The sequence below is a fragment of the Penaeus vannamei genome, chromosome 35 (assembly GCF_042767895.1).
Source record: "Penaeus vannamei isolate JL-2024 chromosome 35, ASM4276789v1, whole genome shotgun sequence".
Classification (NCBI taxonomy): domain Eukaryota; kingdom Metazoa; phylum Arthropoda; class Malacostraca; order Decapoda; family Penaeidae; genus Penaeus; species Penaeus vannamei.
Window position 1 is genome coordinate 20,083,063 of NC_091583.1, and position 5,000 is coordinate 20,088,062.

At 50.2% G+C, this 5,000-nt stretch overlaps 1 protein-coding gene across 5 annotated transcripts in view; it reads left to right on the forward strand.

Moving 5' to 3' along the window:
• The window catches only part of Ubr3 (Ubr3 ubiquitin ligase), a 211,345-nt gene that overhangs the window by 154,900 nt on the left and 51,445 nt on the right, over positions 1 to 5,000 (forward strand). The window lies entirely within an intron of this gene.

The following is a 5,000-nucleotide window of genomic DNA, read 5'->3' on the forward strand; positions in this document are numbered from 1 at the left end:
AGGGAGAGAGAGGAAGGGAGGGGGGAGGGAGGGAGGAAAGAAGGGGAGGGAGGGAAGCAGGAGGGGCAAGTAAGAGATGAAGGAATTTGAAAGGGAAGATCACAAGTGGGAGAGATGAACAAGAAAGGAAGAGAGAAAGGAGGAAGGTAGAGAGACATTGATTTTGTAGGCGAGACAGGAAAACGCACAAACAAACGGGCACAGGCAGACTAACAGATAGAAATCGAGCTGTGGGAAGCCGGCCTGGACACTGTTATTATTCGGCGTTCGCTTGGGGAATGAGCGCGGCGCGGCGAGTGCACGAAGCCTCCATTCCGCAGACGGCAGACCGCGCTCAGCCCCGCCTTTCCTGCGTGAGAGTGGATGGTGGTGACTCGGCATTCCGCCCTCGGAGTTCCCCCTCGCAAATATCATATATAACGTCCAAGCGGCGGAGTCCGGCAGTGGTTAGGCGGGCCTCGGAGCGCCTCCCGGGTCTTTGCTGTTCGAGTTTACTGCCGCGATCGGCGTCTGGGGCCCGGCGGAAGTCGCGCGGCGTCGGATGACACGTCGGGCTGATGGACGCCGCTTCTTTCGAGCGATTTCGTGACGTTTTCTGCAGTGGATGTCTTCCCGCGGCGGCCATTCCTAATCGAAGTTGGTAATAAATGTTTGCCAACTTTTATTAGCCTCGTCGCTGGCCGCACTTTCGCTCGTCCGTCAGCGTTCGGACGAGTCGGGACGTAATTTGGCGCAGCGGCGCTCGTAACTCTGGCGGGCGACCGGGGGCGCTTGCAGGGAAGTCGCGGCGCCTCGACCCGAGCACCGGCGCAGGCCGATCGCTTGCCCGCCGGCGCGGGGCCGCGGGACCCGTTTATTTCCGTGTGACGACGATGATGACAGGGCGGTGTGACGAAGGTGACGCCCCCTGCGCTGCCAGGCCCTCCTCCTCCTCCTCCTCCTCCTCCTCCTCCTCCTCCTCCTCCTCCTCCTCCTCCTCCTCCTCCTCCTCCTCCTCCTCCTCCTCCTCTACCACCTCCTCCTCTTCCTCTTCTACCAACACCTCCTCCTCTTCCTCTTCTACCAACACCTCCTCCTCTTCCTCTTCTACCACCTCCTCCCTCCTCCTCTTCTACCACATCCTCCTCCTCCTTTTCTACCACCCCCTCCTCCTCCTAATCCTAATCCTAATCCTAATCCTAATCCTCTTCTACCACCTCCTCCTCCTCCACTTCCTCTTCTACCACCTCCTCCTCCTCCTCTTCCTCTTCTACCACCTCCTCCTCCTAGTCCTCCTCCTCCTCCTCTTCCTCTTCTACCACCTCCTCCTCCTCCTAATCCTCTTCTACCACCTCCTCCTCCTCCTAATCCTCTTCTACCACCTCCTCTTCCTGCTCCCCTTCTTCTTCTACCACCTCCTCCTCCTCTTCTACCATCTCCTCCACCTCTTCTACCATCTCCTCCTCCTCCTCCACCATCACCTCCTCCTCCTCCTCTTCCTCTTCTACCACCTCCTCCTAATCCTAATCCTCTTCTACCACCTCCTCCTCCTCCTCCTCCTCTTCTACCACCTCCTCCTCCTGCTCCCCTTCCTCTTCTACCACCTCCTCCTCCTCTTCTACCATCTCCTCCTCCTCTTCTACCATCTCCTCCTCCTCTTCTACCATCTCCTCCTCCTCTTCTACCATCTCCTCCTCCTTCTCCTCTTCCTCTTCTACCACCACCTCTTCCTCCTCCTCCTCTTCCTCTTCCTCTTCTACGACCTCCTCCTTCTCTTCCTCTTCTACCACCTCCTCCTCCTCCTCTTCCTCTTCTACCACCTACTCCTTCTCCTCTTCCTCTTCTACCACCTCCTTTTCCTCTTCTACCATCTCCTCCTCCTCCTCCTCATCCTCTTCTACCACCTCCTTCTCCTCTTCCTCTTCTACCACCTCCTCTTCCTCTTCCTCTTCCTCTTCCTCTTCTACCACACCCTCCTCCTCCTCTTCCTCTTCTACCACCTCTTCCTCCTCCTCCTCCTCCTCTTCCTCTTCTTCTAATACCACCTCCTCCTCCTCTTCTACCATCTCCTCCTCCTCCTCCTCTTCTACCACCTCCTCCTCCTCTTCTACCACCTCCTCCTCCTTTTCCCCCTCCTCCTCTTCCTACGCGTGCACACCGCAATCACACACATACACGTGTACGCGCAACCCAATTTCTTAATTAATATTATACTTGATATTTGTTTAATTAGTGACTTCGATTCGAGACTTGCCCCGCTGTCGTTGCAAATATTTTTTTACGCGTTGGATAATATTTGAACTGTTTCAGCTTCTGTTGCATGTGACTTGCAGAACCAGAAACATAACCTCTAATGACGAAGGTGGAGAAGGAGAAATAAATAAAGATGGTGTACACGAAGAGAGGGCAATGGCGAGTTCTAGAAGTTACTAATAAATGTTATCAAAGTGTTTACGAGGGGAGGGGAGAAGGGAAGGGAGGGGGGGGGCTCAGTACACGGGGAATGAGCAGGGTACGTGGGGAAGTGGCAGCGTGCCGGGAGAGAGACAGGGTACACGGATAACGGGCAGGGGACATAAGAGAGGGGGAGAGGGACAGGCAGACAGACACACAGACAGACAGACAGACAGAGAGGCAGACATAGAGAGAGAGACAGACAGACAGACAGACAGACAGACAGAGGTACCAGGCGACACGCATAAGGGGCAGGGCATACGAGGAAGGGGCTGCAAGATCCGAGGGTCACCCGCGTCCCTCGCCGATCGGCTAATCGAAGGCGCTTCAGTGGCCCCGGGAAGTGGGATGCGCGGCGAATCATGTGCCTTTGTCCCCGGTGGCCGCTGGGTACGTTACGTGCAAGAAGGGGTGTGCATGGATTGACTACCTCGGAGGGATCTTTTCGACTGCTGATATTTTTTAAAGTCTGTTTTTTATACGTTTCCACACGTTCATACACTCTTTATGTGCGCGTTAGCGTACCTATGTACCATTTATTCCTATCTTGGTAAGTGTGGGTAAGCGAGCAAGTTAGTGCGTGCATGCGCGCGAGTACGGCCGTGTTCTCGAAGCGGCAAATTCGCGTAATCCTTTATTCTGTTGTCTGAAGCGGCCATTTGCATGGCAGCCTCAAGTGTTCTCCGTTCCGCTCCCCGGAGAGCTTAAAAGCCCGTCGTGAATTCCCCAGTGTTTGCCGCTGGCCGGCGATAACAGCGGCCGTCGTTCTTGTTACGACAATGATAGCAAGTGACGTCACGGATTTACGACCGGCCCAAGGTTCCCACGCTGCCCCTCCACTCGCCGGGAAGCGGGCGCGGACTTTCTCGCTTCTGGCTTTCCCCGGAGGTTGTTTGGGAGGGGGCGGGCTCTTAGTTTTTTTTTTTTTTTTTTGCTTTATGCAGGGGGCGCAAAAGAAAGTAGTCCCTCGAAGGCAGAGAGAGAGGGAGAGGAAGAGCGAGAGCGAGAGAGAAGGGGCTTCGTCATGGAGTTCGTAATATATATGTCTCTCTCTCTCTCTCTCTCTCTCTCTCTCTCTCTCTCTCTCTCTCTCTCTCTCTCTCTCTCTCTCTCTCTCTCTCTCTCTCTCTCTCTCTCTCTCTCTTATATATATATATATATTATATAATGTGTGTATGTGTATGTGTGTGTTTAAATATTTATACATATATATATATTATATATATTATATATATTATATATATATATATATATATATATATATATATATATATATGTATATATATTTATATGTAATATTTGTTTGTTTGTTCTTTATCATTTATTTAAACTGAAATATTTTCCCCTGAAACAACAAACTGATACCCCTCATTATTTCTAGGAGCTCTTCCTCATTCCCCCTTCCCCGTCCCCCTTACCCCTTCCCCCTTCCCCCTTCCCCCTTCACTGCCGTCCGACTGACCAGTCCCACGACCTGCTTCCTGCACGACTTTCCTGATAGCTTGCCAGCGCTTCTTTAAGCCGGGCTCATCGATTCTCACTTTGTGAATACAAATTTAGATGTATTTATATGTAGGTAAATGGATTGGTTGGTTGATGCAGATATATGATATGTATACATATATATAATGTATATATATATATATATATATATATATATATATATATATATATATATATATATATATATATATATATATTTGTGTGTGTGTGCGTGTTTTATCTGTAATATGTGCACATGCATATTACACGCGTATTTACACGGATATGCATACACACACACACTTACACTCACACTCACACTCACACTCACACTCACACTTGCACACACTTACACACACTCACACACACACTCACACACACAGTCACACACACACACTCACACTTGCACACACTTGGACACACTTGCACACACTCACACTTACACACACTCACACTTACACACACTTACACACACACACACACACACACACACACACACACACACACACACACACACACACACACACACACACACACACACACACACACACACACACACACAGATAGATTGTTTGCTTGCTTGCATGCCTGATAGGTAGATAGATGGATATAGATATCTACTCTTTGTAATAGAGAATAAAACTTTTAAATTAATCTATTTGTTTATTTGTGTTTGTGCGCTCGCGATTGAATTCAGAATTTAAAGCATACAAGGCAAGTCTAGCCATCCCTGTCAAAGGCATTGCGTGTAGGAGTCTCAGCCTTCGGAATGACAGGCCGCCTTCGTGTTTAAGCCTGAAGACACGGCGTAATGTAATGCGAGGAGAGTAGATCAGGTGCTTATTTTTGGTTTACAATTGAATTAGAGTCGTGTGTGTGTGTGTGTGTGTGTGTGTGTGTGTGTGTGTGTGTGTGTGTGTGTGTGTGTGTGTGTGTGTGTGTGTGTGTGTGTGTGTGTATGTGTACGTTTGGATGCGCGTGTTGGAGGAATCCCAACCTGCCAAACCAGACTCTTGGTCATGGGCTCACGACGGCCGGCTTTTGCCCTCACTTTTTTTTTTTTTTAGAGAGAGAGAGGGAGGGAG